Below are 16797 nucleotides of genomic sequence, written 5' to 3'. Positions count from 1 at the left end.
TAGTGTTGAGCAAGTAAGTTTTAAATAAGATGGTCAAGGAGTGTTTGAGCAAATGCACGAAGAGCATTTGACTACCTTGGGAATGAACTTGCAGTCAGAGGGGACAGCAAGTTTATGGCCTTGAGACGGACATGTGCTTATTGCTTCATGGAATAACAAGGAGGAAAGAACAATTTCAGTGGAATAGGAGAAAAAAAGAATATTAGTCAGAGTCAAAGACGTTCCAGAGTTAGATCAGGCAGCACCTTGCAGTTAATTATAACAAATTTTACTGAGTGGAATGGGAAATTATTGGAGTGATGTAAGTGATACAATTGACCATATTAACTGAATTATTCTTGTTGCAGAGAGAGAAAAAAGAGAAGAAAAATCAGAATAATGAGATAAGTCAGAAGGTTATTGAAATAACTCTGGTGAGAGGTGATAGAGACTTGGGCCAAAGTGTTAGAGATGTGAGAAGTTGGTACAAATGGGTATTTTTTTAAATGAAAAGGGAATAGGGTTTGCAAATAGATATGAAGTAAGAAAAAGAAAACATGAGGATGACAACAAATTATTTTGCCTTGAGCAACCGGATGATGATAAAATTTTTAAAAACTGGGACAGAAGCAATGGCTTGGAGGAGATGACCAGGAGATATTTAGACTAGGGATATAAAATTGGAAGTTGGAATAATTTTTTAAAAAGTAAAGAATCATAGAGATGATGAAGAATTATAAATAATATGAAGAATAATAAAGGGTTATGACTGGGTGAGAAGACCAAAGGGACTATATCTAGATAAAGAGGTCCCAATAATTGAAACTACTGATAATACGGTGTTAGGGATCGGGGGCTGCGAGATAATCAGTGGAAAAAAATGTTCCAGACACAAAAAGGTTTCCAGCTTTCTGCTGCTTGTTTTAGCTCAATCCAGTGGAATTGGCTCTAGTAGTTCAACAAGCTGTCTGACTCAAATTGAATTCAATTTGGCCTGCACTCAAGGAGGATAAGATGTCCTAAGTCCCTTGGTATCACGTAGAGGAAGGTATTCAAAAATGTTAGAATATGAGAGTGAATTAATCAAATAAAAAACTCAGTCACTCCTCCCTGTCCCTATAGATTTCAAAAGGTTCCAAAGGGCATATTCTTTATAAAAACATTGACATAGACATTGGTTAAATAAGGGATGGGGACTTCTGCCTGAGCTCCCAGTTATTAGCGTAGGTGGTGGGATCCTGGAGTAGCTGAGGCCATTGAACCACCAGAGGCAAGCTGGGCATAAATGACCATAATGGGCAACAAGCAGAAACCCATAATGGGCAGCAAGGAGAAACCCAAAATATTTGACATACCGGATTCTGTGACACTATATATTTTTTCTGCCACCGTGGAAATTTAAGCAATGGGAAACCCAAAGCCATGGTAGACTTGGTAGGGTTGATGGACAGTTCCTTCTATTCCATTGAATGTCTTTCCACAAGTTGTAGAGTCTTAATATATCTTTATAATAAATCAAAATATTTATTAGAATATGCCCTCCTATTTTGTTCTTATATTCTTAAATGTCTTCTTGACTATCAGTGAGCTAATATATTAGTTCTCTCTTACCCTAAAACAAAAAGAATTGCACAATCTTGGAAAACATTGCATAGAATCTATTTATGAATTTGGAGAGAAATGAAATTTTTATTAGTTGTTTTAATCTATAAATACAATATAACCATCCATAGCACTACCGCTTTCAAAAATTTTCTCTATTTTGTATTTTTTTTTTAATTCAGTAGGTCCTGGATTTTGTAGATTATAAATGTACTTAAATTTATCTGAATTTAATTTTAAGGTTTCCAAAACTAACTTGAGCTCCACTCAGGGTTTTGTGCCTTCGGTTAATGAAAGTTTCATTGAAATAAACTTGCCTCTTTCTTCAGGATTATACTTTAGTGAAAAACCAACTACATCCACTTCTGTATTCCTTTTTTACTTGTGATTTTATATAGACAATGGGGTAGAACATTCCTGCTGAGAATAGGACTCTCACACTGCAATGGCAAAGAGTGAGAATACTTTGAAGCAAACTTTATGCTTGAAAGACGTGTGAAGGACAAAGTATCTATATTCTGACAGTATCTATAGTTGGAATCCTAACTCCTATTAGCAATGGTTTCTTAAAGTTTTTTTTTTTTTTTTTTTTTTTTTGTCTTTTCGTCTTTTTAGGGCAGCACCCAGGGCATATGGAGGTTCCCAGGCTAGGGGTCTAATCAGAGCTATAGCCGCTGTAGCTGCTGTAGCCAGCAGCCTACGCCACAGCCACAGCCACAGCTGAGCCATGTCTGCAACCTACACCACAGCTCACAGCAATGCCAGATCTTTCACCTGCTGAGCAAGGCCAGGGATCAAACCCACAACCTCACGGTTCCTAGTCAGATTTGTTTCCACTGTGCCACGATGGGAACTCCTTAAAGATATTTTTTAATTGCCTACTTATCATGTTTAGTATCGTGTGCTTCAATCAATTGTACTGCAAAGGGCTTCTCTGCAGCCCTTGTGATTTTCTCTTACATATCACTTGGAGTAACAGCAAATTCTGGTACTATACAATTCAGACAGTATTCATAAACACAAAACCTAAGATTTCGGTATGATGTCTAGAGTAGAGTTGTAGCCCTCATTAACTTTTTTTTTTTTTTTTTAATTTTAAGGCTCACACTGGCAGCATATGTCAAGTTCCCAGGCTAGGGGTTGAATCGGAGCTTCAGCTACTGGCCGATGCCACAGCCACAGCAACGCCAGCCAACCTACACCACAGCTCACAACAATGCTGGATCCTTAACCCATTGAGCAGGGCCAGGGATTGAACTCACAACCTCATGGCTACTAGTCGGGTTCATTACCACTGGGCCACAGTGGGAACTCCCTCATAAATTCTTGAATCATTTAGAAATGCATTTGAAGGCTAAATAAAATCAGAAAAGCCAACTGATAATAGCGTAAGTGAACAGATTTTCTTCCTTGCACATGAAGAAATCAAGAGGTAGCAGCTAGGATTTCTGCAACAGATCAGCAATAGCATCCCTTTCTTTCTTTCCTCTCTATTATACATACTTAGTAGACCACCTATCATGCATAGCTGAAGAATTTCTACTGAAGCAGGAAAAAAGGAAAAGAAAGCAGAAGCATTTCTAAGAAATCTGTCCCCCATTCAAGGATATTTCTGTATAAATTTCATTTTCTGTATGTCACATCATGGCAACTTAAAAAAAAAACATATTTAAGTTTTTAGATAGACAAAGAAGGATTTTGGAATAAGTATATGGTTATCCAAACTGTACTGAAACTTTTGATCATAATTTTTCCAATAGTCCATTCTTTTCACCAATGTTTTCTTTGTGTTGCTGTGCCTGATATTGCATTCCTGCAAATTATCTTCATCTTTCCACTGCATCTTTAGTCATAAAGAGGTTAAAGATCGAGTAACTGACACTTGGTAAGAGATAGTTTTAGACTTTTTACACATTCCTCCAAGCATGTATGAGAACCCAGTTCCATCTACCTTTTCCTCCCAATAGAACTTACACTTGGTTGAGAATCTCAGTAATAAACATACATTTTAAAAATATTTTCTTGTTCTTCCATAGAGAAAAGCATGTGATAACAGTAAGTGATTACATAAGTCTGACAACGTGCCAAGTATTGTTTGATAACTTTATAACTATTTAGTCATTTAATTCCTGCAAAAAACATTTATTTTGTAGAAAATAGACTACAGCCCTATAAAGGGCTTCCCCAAGTGACTTCCCCAAGGTCATTCAGGTAGTTCTTGTAACAGCCAGAGTTTACACTCAGGCAGCCTGGCTGCAGAGTCCACTGTCTTAATGACACCATACTGGTAATAGTTCTGTACTTCTTCATGTGATGTTGCAGAGAATTCTACAGCATTCCATATTTCCTCATTTAATCAGGCAAGTAAAACTATTAAAAGAAACTTATGCCATATGAATTATGAGATATAATAAAGGAAAATTTGAAAGTTATTGTGTGAAAACCAAATTTTAAACACATTTTCCCTTATATTTTTATTGGAATTAGTGTGATACAAACACCCATGTTAATTAAACACATGTTTTCAAACTCCATTAAAGGCAATTTTGAGAGTGAAAAGATGTAGCATTAATAATTAAGACAGGATAATAGGCATAAAATAGAATTAATCCCCTCCCCCATAAACAAGGACTTTCATCACCCTAATTTTAAGTACTCAAAACATTCCATAGAGTTTTCTTATTTTGTTGCAGCAAACATGAAATTCTAATTTAAATGATCCTTCTGGGTTTCCTTAAAGCAAGAACTAAATTTTAGAAATTCATGTTTTCATTTTATGTTGGTAAATAATTGTCACTTTGTTCAACTAATATCCCTAATTGTGACCTTGTTTCTGATTGTCTTGTCAGATTCCCTATTGGTATAATTATATTCATCATTCAATCTTTGGGTTGAGAATATAAGCAAATCCATGAAACAGCACACTATGAGATGAGATAATGATCTCAAGCTTTGAAAATCATGGTTTCACAATATCCTTAATGTTTCTTTTCCAGAAATGCCTCAGCTTTGTCCTGATGTGTATGTTACCACAGGGTGCTATTAGTATGGCACTGTGGCTGTGAGTAATATTTCTTATAGAAATGAATACCTGAATAGCAATTGGGCAAAGTACTCTGGATTACTTAAATAGATGTGTTTTATGTTTTTCTTCGCGTAAAAGGAATGATCCCCAAAGCCAGCCAGGTAGCCTTTTGCACTGATCCTTCCATTCCTGTAGGAAGAAAGTTGTAATATGTAAAGCTCAGCTCTGATCACACTGCTCCCCTGCTCAAAGATAATCAATCCCAAATGTCTATAAATAATATCTTTTAAACCACATTTTCACAATCCTGTCCCATTTAACCTTCTTTCATGAATTGAAAAACACACATTTCTGCCTACACATTAATATTTATGAACGTGAAAGAATTTCACAGTAATCATTCCTTCATCATGAGTCTTTCTTCACAGTTTAGATAGTTCCTGCTATGTTTCCTTGTTCACTGGCTTTTCTTCTGCTTTGTCTAATACACTGTTAAGATGGTCCAGTGCTATTTTTGAGAATTACTTTTTCAACTCAAGAGGTTTCACTTGATTCCTTTTCCTATTTAACTTTTCTTCCCTCATTATTTTCATACTTTCCTCTTAAATTATTGATCATCTCTATAATGGTGATTTTAGAGTTCTTGCTTTTTTTCTCCTCCCTTCTTGCCTGCCTGCCTTCCTTCCTTTTCTATCTTTTTGGCCACATCTGCAGCATATGGAAGTTCCCAGGCTAGGGGTTGGATCAGAGTTGCAACTGTTGGCCTATGCCACAGTCACAGCAACGCAGGATCCAAGCCACATCTGTGACGTACACCACAGCCGAAGAAAATGCTGGATCCTTAACCCACTGAGTGCGGCCAGGCATTGGACCTCCATGCTCACAGATACTAGTCCTGATCGTAACCCACTGAGTCACAATGGGAACTCCGGGTTTTGCTACTGACAGCATCCCTGTCATTTCTCGGTTTGTTTTTACTGAATTTTCCTCCTCATGAGCCACACTTTTCTGATTCTTTGCATTTATGGTAATTTTTTATTTGATGCTGGGCATTTTGTGTGCTATACATTTGAATGTTTGGACTTTATCTTTTAAAATAAAGTTATTATAATTACAATAATAATTATTATTTTGTACGCACTTGATTGACTTGGAGATCAGCTTGATCCATTTGGGACCTCCTGTTGAAGCTTTATTTGGCAGATCTACATTGCCCCTTAGTGTTAAAGCAGTCTTTGCTGAAAGCCTGAGGTATTCAGTAGAGCCCTTCCACTCACCCCAGCTGGGACTAGAATGTTTCCTACTCTATGTGAGCACTGAGATTTATTTATCACACAGTGCCTTGGTAGTGGTTACTTTTTTTGCCTCGTGCAATTTAGCATTCTGCAAGAACTCAAGAAGCCTTTATAGATTCTTGTCTCTTATTCTACAGTTTTCTCCTCTCTTTGGTACTATGCCCCACAGCTTCTAGCCATCTCAGCCTGACTCCTATCTTTGTCCTCAAATCAGTGAGACTGCTATGATGTGATCTTTGGGGGGCTCCTCTCCTTATTCCTTACCCTGGAAAGTGCTGAGAGGTTGAAAGCCAGGGATCGACTCATTTGTGACCTTTCTCTTGTTAATCATTCTCCAGTCCTGTCTGAAAATAATGGGTATTTTTTTCCCAGGTTTTCAATGTAAGGTGTGAGGGCAAATGTATCAGTTCATCTGTCATGAGCAAAAGCAGGCGTCCTCAACATGACTTTAATATTTAAGAGTTTCCAGCTTTAAGATAATTCCTCATCAAGATTCTGATATTGTTTCCTTGTCCTCTTTCATTCAGTGTTGTTGATGTCAGTCTGAATTGTGTTTCTTTGTAAATAAGCTTTTTTGTCCTTTATGTGGTATTTCATGATTTTTTAATTATTCTTTCCAATTTTCTAACATTACTCTTGAACATTTGGGTTTATTATTATCATCATTTCTGTTGCAATCATTTGCCTTTTGACTTTCTGATATATTTCATTCCCTCTCCTGCCCTTCTCTTTCTATCTGAATTCTTCTTTCCTTCAGACTTCTGATGAATTTGGCCTGTAAGAGGTCCTATTGGGAGACTGAATGGGGGACACAAAAAAATCAGTCACTGAGCTCATCTCCTACTCACTATTTTAGGTATTGCTCCAGACAATGAAGACATCTCCTTTTTGACTCCAGTTCTTGTTTTTCTTTTTTTTTTTAAAAAAAGCTCTGAAGCCCCTACTTCTGTGCTTGTTGCTTCTGTTCATCACTACATTTTCCTCACTTGTTATCTTGAAACTGGCTGTGGTACCAATGTTTTTCAATGATGTCAATCAAAGATACATTTAAGTTTGTCTTGTCAGATTATCTGTTGTGACATAGAGCACTTAATTAGAGTATCAGACCAATTTTATATTAATATGACAAAATAATTGATGAATTTTAAAAGTAATTTTTTTCTTGATTCATGTCTATGTTTTGAACTGTATAATGTTAGATACTATTTATAAAACTGGACAACTTTTCACAGCTCTTAAGAGAGCTGATTCCTCATAGTATTTTTTTAAATAAGTTATTCTGTAATTCATCAATCCCTTATTTTTGTGAGGTGATTCAAACCTTTCACTGACTACCAATAATTCCTTCTAATTTTACTAAAAAAAAGAAAATCAATGACACATTGAAAATGAAAGATCAATAGTATATGAATGTTTGTTCCACTCTATCAGACGATGTTGAGAATTGTGGAAAGTTCTTCTGAGCAATTATGAGACTTGCAGAAAACTGAATCAAATTGACATTTGGGACTTATTACAATCTTATTTATACAGTTATCCTAGGAAAGTTTATGGACATTATAGACACTTATTCTGATAAATACAATAAATTAAAAAGTACAGAAAAATAAAAAAAGAATCACTTAACTTTCTACCATTTGGAGTAGATAATTGTTAATGTCATATTTGTAGGAAGCTCTTTCTAAAATAAATAAGCACAATGTTATATTTAAAGTCTGGATTCCTTTGACCTCTGTTCAAATTTTCATTCCTCTTGCTGAGTCTCTAGAATTAGCCACTGTCATAAAGATGATGGCCCTTCTTATATGGCACTTCCATACTTTGATAAACACATCTGCTACATATGATGCCAGAGATATTTTAGCATTTTAATGTTTAATAAATCACCTCAGAGTATACATATATTCAGCAATTTCTTTTTTCATTTAACATTATGCTTTTGTAATATAAATATATTTATACAAATAGACTTATAACTCTTTATAGTGTGTTTTATGACTCACTTATTCATGTCCATATCAATGAGTGGATGTTCTAGAGCTAGTCCCTAAAAGACCTTGAAAGCCCATAATGTGTATTTCTTCTCAAATCATATTCAGTGGTATTCCCCTGATGGGTCAAACTGGCCACAGGACATATTTACATCATGAAAACTGGCAAATGCTATGTTAATTAACTATTACTCAGTGTCTTAAAGCCTATTGGCAAGAAATAGAGTTAAATTACTCTCCAAAGAAAGTATAATAATGTTCACACCCATAAACAAAGTTGAAAAATTCTTGGTTTTTCTACCTCCAGGTCATTAATAGAGATTGTCTGATTATTATTATTAAATTATTATTTGGGCTTATTGTTGATTTATTTACTTGACAATTTTGATTATAAATTTTGCTAAATTTTTTTCACTCATTATTTTCTTCCATAGATTTTTCCATAGATTTTAGTCTGGCTCTATCATTTGTGACGTTTCTAATTCATCCACCAAGATGTTTATCTTTTGCTACAGTTATAAACCACTCTATATTTATTCTCTAGTAAGTCTGATACCTAGGAACACAAGAACCTTTCATTCACTACTTATTCTTTACTTTTAAAATTACAGTGGTGTCCACGGTCCTTTACCATACAAAGTTTGGAATAATTTTGTGAAGTTATCCTGAATATAATTTTAATTAATTTATTAAGTTTAAATTGAAGATATCAATTAACATAATAATTTACTACTATGGAAAACTGCATGTTTTCATATGGATGCTTTGATTTTTATCTATTCAGGTCTTCTATTAGAGCTATCCATAATTCTAAGTTATATTCATATTATTCTAGCATATGTTTATTTATTACTAAGTTCAATATAAAGTTGTTTGTATGAGTGATTTTCATGAATTTCTGCCTTTAAATTTATGATTTTTTTTGTTTATTTCCTGTCTCTTGTCCAAGAGAGGAAATAATTTACCTAGATTATTCTCATGTTCCTTAACAAAATTCTTTAATTTATGCATTATTTTTATTAGCTTTCTTTCACTTTTTTCTATTTGATAAGTTCCTTTAAAAATTCAAATTACTTACAAATTATGACTATATACACATTCCATATATTTTATGTACTTCTTTTGTTAGCCTTCTTTTTGTGTTTGTTCACTGAGGCAGAGTAGTAGCAGCATAAAGGTTTACCTGTCAATAATGCCATTTTATGGGTGGTATACAGGTATAAAATAATGTCCCACTTAGAGGGACCTCCTTGTAATCATTTTATAAACTACATGATTGGAAAAGAATTAGAGCCCTCTGCTGCAGTGATAAAGTCATATTCCAAGCCTTAGCTTACAACAATATGAGGTAGTAGAAACTTAGTTTCCTGCTCATTTCTACCTAATTAGCAGGCATCGCTGAGAAAGATCAGCCACTTCCATGTCACATGGCTTGAATGGATTCCAGCCAGGGTGTATAGCACTACTCTCTAGAGATGATTTGCGTCGAGCTCAGTGGAAAGCCATTTCCACTTCTGGGATGAATTATCTCAAATATCATAAACATTTCACAATTCCAGGGTGATTGTTCTAACTTATCAGTTAATACCAAAAGAGTTATTTGATTTCCACATTTGGGAAAATGTTTTTATATACTATAGAAAAATAAAGCAGGGTAATAAGTAGGATTGGAAATGTCAGTGGGTTTTCTTTTTTCTTTATATCCTCTACACACCCTGGTTCTACCTTTTCTTGAATTATCTTTAAAACATTGTAGTATGTAACTATAGATATAATAGAGATATATTTTCATAGTTGTGTCATCACAGTTTTAGATTAACTCCACTGTGTCACTATCACTTTAAAGAGAAGCTGTTTGTGTGTGTGTGTGTGTGTGTGCCTGAGACATTATTACTGAGGTATAGTTAAGTCAGTCAACTTCCATATGGTTAATGAAATGCTTAGGAAGTTAAAAAAATGGGCAATCCCTCTCAAGGAGGAGACATCTCATGAGAAGGAATGCAAATTTAACTCAAGATGGTTTTGTTTCAAAGAGACAGACTTCATAAATTCTAGGTTTATTCTTCAGAATAAGAGCAATGGTTTTCTCAATTTTAAGTTAAAGGGCTTACCCCTGGTGATATGATAGGTGATAAACGCTGTGATCTGACCAAATTAAAAACAGATTTTATTGATGTAACAAACTATATTTTTAACAAATTAAAAATGTTTAAATTTGAATTATACATATCAAAATGAGAGGATTTGTAGTTTAATTATTTTCATCAATAACTATGATCTTTAAAAGTTCTGCAATAGGAGTTCCCATTGTGGCGCAACAGAAAAGAATCCCACTAGGAACCATGAGGTTGCAGGTTCGATCCCTAGCCTCGCTCAGTGGGTTGAGGATCTGGCATTGCTGTGAGCTGTGGTGTGGGTCGCAGAAGTAGCTTGGATCCTGTGTTGCTGTGGCTGTGGTATAGGTTGGCACAATAGCTCCAATTCAACCCCTAGCCTGGGAACCTCCATATACTGTGGGTGCGACCCTAAAAAGCAAAAAATAAAAATAAAAAAAGTTCTGCACCATATATAAAGAAGTATTCTTGATACAAATGTAAGATTTTATTGCAGGAAACTATAAGAATGTATTTCACAGTAAATAAAATAATAATTAAATGATGTTCAATATTTATAGCAACACTGTATAATCTTTAAATTTTCTCTGGGTATAAATAATAAATAACTACCAAAGTGAAAGATTTTACATTTTTTGATTAAGTAGCAGATAATAAAGATGTTAGACATTTTCTTATAGTATTAAAAAATGTTATTTTTGTTAGCAATGAATTCCCATTTCCACCATAAACAAGCCAAAAAGCTTATATACAATGAGAATTCATTGTTTTTAAAACCTGGTGGCATAAATGCTCTATTAGAGCAAATCTGAACCATTAATATTTTGTTAACTTACAGACTTCTGTCTGAATATAAGAAACCATTAAAAAGTTCCAGAAGGATAAGCTTATTCATTCAATAATACTCATAAATATTCAAATACCTTAGTATGGAATAGTTTCTTGAGATATTCTAGTATACAGCATAAATTAAAATACTTTTGGAATGGCTTACATTTTTTTCAGGAAGACAGATGATATTCATTTGAAATGATACATTAATAAACTACATAGTGTGTTAGGAGGCGCATATTACATTTGCCACAGGAAAGTAATGCAAGGTAGGTAGGTTTAGAAATATCAAAATTCAGAGGAACGGTAGGTAACAATTTTAAACAGTGTGGTCAGGGAAACCCCACTAAGATGTGATTCAGGAATAGATAACAAAGGATGGAAGAGAGTTAGCCATAAAGATGTCATTATTAGCAGAGGGAACAGCCAGTATAAACGTTCCGTGGCAGAAACATATGTGGAATAGTGAGAAAGAGAATGTGCCTAAAAAGAATGATCAAGGGACAGAGTGATGATTAAGGTCAGTAAGGTGACGAAATATCTTATCCTGTAGCGTACATAAGCCTTTGCCATTATTCTGATAGAAATATTGAACAATGCCATAATTTTAAGCAAAGGAATGACAAATATCAACCGAAATTCAAGTGGATCATTCTTGCTGCTAAATCGAGAATTTATCACCAGGGAAATAGTATAAGAATTGAGATCAGATAGAATGTTGGAGAGAGATAATGTCATCTTGAATCAAGATGGTGGCAGTAAATGTACCTGAGAAGTGTTCGTGTTTTAGATAGGTTTTGAAGGTAAGTGAATCAGATATACTGACAAATTGAATGTAGAAGGTGAGAAGCAAATTGTAACCAACAAGGACCTCAGGTTAGCCAGGTAATGTTTCCCTTGTGTTATAAGGGTATTTTTGTGATGAAAAACACAATGTATCTCTTCTGGAAATATATCCAAACTATCAGTACACAAACAATGAAATAATATTTTAAAGTCCTTATCTTCTGGAAAATGCTAAATATTAATAAGGTTATATTAAAATTATTGGCTATAATTATTCAATTCATAATGACATTGATATTATTATGATATATAATTAATAACTCCATATATATTAGTGGAGTCTCCTCACCCCACCTTCCATATTTCCAACTTTATTCCTTATCAATGAGAAACATGGTTCCTATTCTCATTAATGCATTTCCTTATTTGATCAATACTCCAGTATGTAACCAACATCATGGCCTACCACACTTTCTCCCCCAAACAGATCTCCTTTAACCATACAAATCCCACAGTGTGAGCTGGGACACTTCCCACATGGTTGCACTACAATTTGATTAGCATCTGACAACCCACAGTTGGCAGTCCCTCCTCATGGATGCCCTCTTCTACCTTCTCAAGTTCTAACATTCCACATCAGCTGCCGCTCCAAAGGGAAGACTTCCTCACTGAGCTTGGGCTTGTAGATACTGTGCCAGGCCAACCCTCAACCAATGATCACATCCTTCTCATTCAACTTGTGATCTGACTCTAAGACAGAGAGTCCAAAAGCGAGAGAAGGAGAAAGGAATGGAAATTAAAGAAAACTTACATATATACAGTGAGAAAGGTATTTATATATTTTTAATATATATATTTATATATATTTAATATACATATGTATATAGATATGGTCTGTTGCTGCTTGTAAGACTCAATATTGTTAAGATGACAGTTATTTCCAAACTTATTTCTCATCATGATTGACAAACTTTTTCTGCACAGATCTAGATAGTACAGATAGGAAAAATTCTGGACTTTGTAGGTACATACATTCTCTAATTTTTCTTCTCTTTTAACTGTTTTCTTCCACTTTCCTGTCTTCTTCCCCTTCCCCTTATCCTTGTACTCCTCCTATCCTGCCTATTCTTCTTCCTCCCCCTCCAGAAAGATTCTGTTTCTGCTTCTCTTTCTTCTTTGGCAAAATATAAAGTCTATTTTTATATCATAAATCACACAAAAATATTCTGTTGGCTGGTCACCTTATCTATGGATTTGAAAAAAATCCCAATCAAAATCAAAATAATTTTTTTTGTGATGGACATAAAAAGGCTGAGTCTAAATATCATATGGAAATAGAGGGAACTCAGAATAGCCAAACCAACTTTGAAAAAAAGTTGAAAGGCTAATACCTTCTGATTCTAAGGCATTAATTACATCAATGTAGTATTAACATCATTCGAATAGATAAATGGAACAGAATGAAATATCCTGAAATATTCTCACATGTATGTGGATAAATGAGTTTTGATGGGAAAAAAAAAGGTGCAAAGGCAATTCAGTAGTGAGAGGATAGTCTTTTCAACAAATGATAATGGAACAATTAGATCCATCAGCATAAAAAATAACTTTTGTGGGAGTTCCCCTCGTGGCTCAGCGGTTGACGAATCCAACTAGGAACCATGAGGTTGCTGATTCTATCCCTGGCCTTGCTCAGTGGGTTAAGGATCCGGTGTTGCTGTGAGCTGTGGTGTAGCTTGCAGACTTAGCTCAGATCAGATCCCGAGTTGCTGTGGCTCTGGCACAGGCCAGAGGCTACAGCTCCGATTAGACCCCTGGCCTGGGAACCTCCATATGCCTCGGGTGCAGCCCTAAAAAGCATAAAAAAATAAAAAAATGAAAAAAAAAATTAAATTTTGCCTCATATTTGGTACCAATACAAAAATAGACTCAAACAGCTTGTAGGCATAAAGGTAATATTTATTCAAAGAAAATTTCTAGAAGACATAAAAGAAATCCATGTAACTTTGTGTAAGGCAATAATTTCTTAAATATATACTAAAAGAAAGATTTATTTTTTTTGGCCATGCCCATAGCATTCAGAAGTTCCCAGGCCAGGGATTGAACCTGTGCCATGGCAGGGAGCCATAGCAGTGAACCACCAGCTCCTTAACCAAGGTTGAATCCAAGGGACCCCAAAAGAATGACTTATAAAAGAAAGAAATAGCTTGATTAAAATTTAAAGCCTTATCTCTTCAAAAGACACTAATGAAAAGACAAGCCACAGAGTGGGAGAGAAATTTAAAAGCAAATATTTGATAAAGGAGAAAAAAATGAAAAGAAAAACACAAAATTCAGTAAAAATAAAATAACCCAATTTAAAAATGGGCAATACTTGAAGGACATTTCACCAAAGAAAGATGTAGATATCAAGTAACTATGTAAAGTGATATTCAATCATGAATACCATGAATTTTCAGGAATTGCTAATTATAATCACAATTTAGCATCAGATAACAATTAGGATGACTAATTCAAAAGACTGGACATGTAAAATAGGGTGATAATGTGGAGAAATTAATTTCTTACATAAAAAAAAGAGGAGTTCCTTTTGTGGCTCAGTGGTAATGAACCCTACTAGTGTCCATGAGGATTCAGGATTGATCCCTGGTCTCACTCAGTGGGTTAAGTATCCTGTGTTGCTATGAGCTGTGGTATAGGTCACAGAAGTAGCTCAGATCTGGTATTTCTGTTGTGGCGCAAGCTGGCAGCTGCAGTGATTCAACCCCTAGCTGGGAAATTCAATATGCTGCATATGTGGCCAGAATAGATAGAATATATGGAGCATTTACTATCTGAACATACCTCTACCAAAATACCCCAGCCATTCCACTTATGCATTTATCTAAGGGAAATGAAATCACACTTTAAGCCAATACATATACATGGATGTTCACAGAATCTTTATTTATGCTAGGAAAATTTGGAAATAATCAAAATATTCACAAATATAACTGGATAAATCATGGTATGTTCATACAATGAATACTACCTGGCAATAATAGGAAACAAACTACTCATACATACATAAATTTCAAAAATATCATGATCCATGAGAGAAATCTACACTTTGCATGATTCAATTTATAAGACATTTTTGAAAAGGCAAAAAGAATAAGGACTGAACATAGATCAGTTAGAGGAAGATGAGGCAGTTGGCTTAAAAAGGCCATGTGGGAAAAATAAAAATCATTATAAAAAAATTTTTTTAAAAGGCCATGTAGTAATTTTATGGAACTTTATGGAATGATTGAAGAGGCAATTATAGATCTCTATCCATTTGTCTAAGTACATTGAACTGTTCATTTTGAATATGATCATATATAATCAATTCCTCAATTTAAAATAAATAATGCCCAATACTTTGGACTAAAAAATTCTTTCTTGTTGAACTACTCATTCTTTCATTGTACCTTCATACTTCCTATTTCCTTTATTTTAACCCTCAGAACTTCAAACAGAATGAAAGAGCTATTTTAACCAGAAACAGTCTTAAATTTCAATATTTTTTATACACTAATTTATCTTCCAACTTGATCTTCTGTTAGTACATGTCAGACACTACACCCAGTACAATGAGGTATTTCTCATTGTTTTAATTCTCTGTAAGACATATTTTATTGATACTTTGTATAAACTTTCAATATAAAAATAAATTGAATTGAGCCTGTTATAGCTCTATCAAAGAAGGATATATTTGGAAAGAATTTGAGAAGATAATGAGCAGGTACTTAACATCTGAATTGCCATTTTCAAAATGGTACACAGAGATATTTCTTTGAAAATTGTGAATATAAAATATATTGCATTGCTGTTCCACATGGAAAAAATGTCAGTTTGGATCTTACAGTATAATTTTTTCTCTATCACATTATCTTCTGCCTCAAGATTAATAGAGATTAAAGATTGAATCTCTAAACTAAAATTTTACGTAAACACTCCTCTGGTCCTTTTCCATATGAAAGGGGAACTATGGAATGGACATTTTTTTCTTATACAGCAACCAAATATTATTTCTATTGCAGTATGCATATGCAGTCAATAACCTCTCTTCAGGGTTTTTTTTTTTTTTTGTCTTTTTAGCTATTTCTTGGGCCGCTCCCGCGGCATATGGAGGTTCCCAGGCTAGGGGTCTAATCGGAGCTGTAGCCACCGGCCTACGCCAGAGCCACAGCAACGCGGGATCTGAGCCACGTCTGCAACCTACACCACAGCTCACGGCAACGCCGGATCGTTAACCCACTGAGCAAGGGCAGGGACCAAACACGCAACCTCATGGTTCCTAGTCAGATTCGTTAACCACTGCGCCACGACGGGAACTCCAGGGATTGTATTTTTGTCTCTTGTGGCACGGAGTGTGTCCTTCACACTATGATTTCCACAAGAAAGCAAATCTGGTACAACTCTGAAACAGATTATAATTTATTTTTCAGTGCATTTATATGTGTATCAAAATCAGAGTGGCATTATCCGGCTTGGTGATTATACATTATACATTTAGAGTGAAAATATTTACAGAAGTTATTTTTGGTAGATATGTGTCTATGCTTAGGAAACGAAGTTGTTATTACTACTAAGTCTTTTATTTTGAGGAAACTGTGGATTTGCATTCTATTATAATAATACAGAAAGATACTATTTATCCTTCACCCATTTTAGGGAACTTGATATTTTAAAATCATCGTTGGTTTATGTTATCTTTGTTTGTGTCTTTTCACTCAGTTGATCATTCACTGATTATAAAACTATTTCTTAGTAATTTGTGAGGTCATTTGATGGCTGAAATATAGTTATACAATTAATATTCCCATGGAGTAGTTCTTGCATTTTTCAGGAATACCGAAATTAAGACATCTCTCAGTTCTAGGTGATTTAAAAAAAACTAAATCTGACTTAAACATGTTTAAATTTATTGGCACACATAAAAGTAGGATAGAACTACCTCTGATTCAATTGGCTTTGCTAATACTTCTTTCTTTTCCCACTGCTCAGTCAGTTTTCTCTGTATTGATTTAATTATTAGGCAGACTCAGATGTCCACATTCATTCTTTATATAACTAGTAAACTATTAATTGAACTCCTTCCTTTGAAAGTTCTAAACTCCAAAGCAGAAACTCATGAGTTTGAGTATTTT

The sequence above is a fragment of the Sus scrofa genome, chromosome 13 (genome assembly GCF_054392235.1).
Source record: "Sus scrofa isolate SSC_HxYL_T2T_F1_AM1 chromosome 13, Sscrofa_HxYL_maternal_Yorkshire_Landrace_v2.0, whole genome shotgun sequence".
Lineage (NCBI taxonomy): Eukaryota > Metazoa > Chordata > Mammalia > Artiodactyla > Suidae > Sus > Sus scrofa.
Note: the sequence above shows the minus strand (reverse complement) of the source record.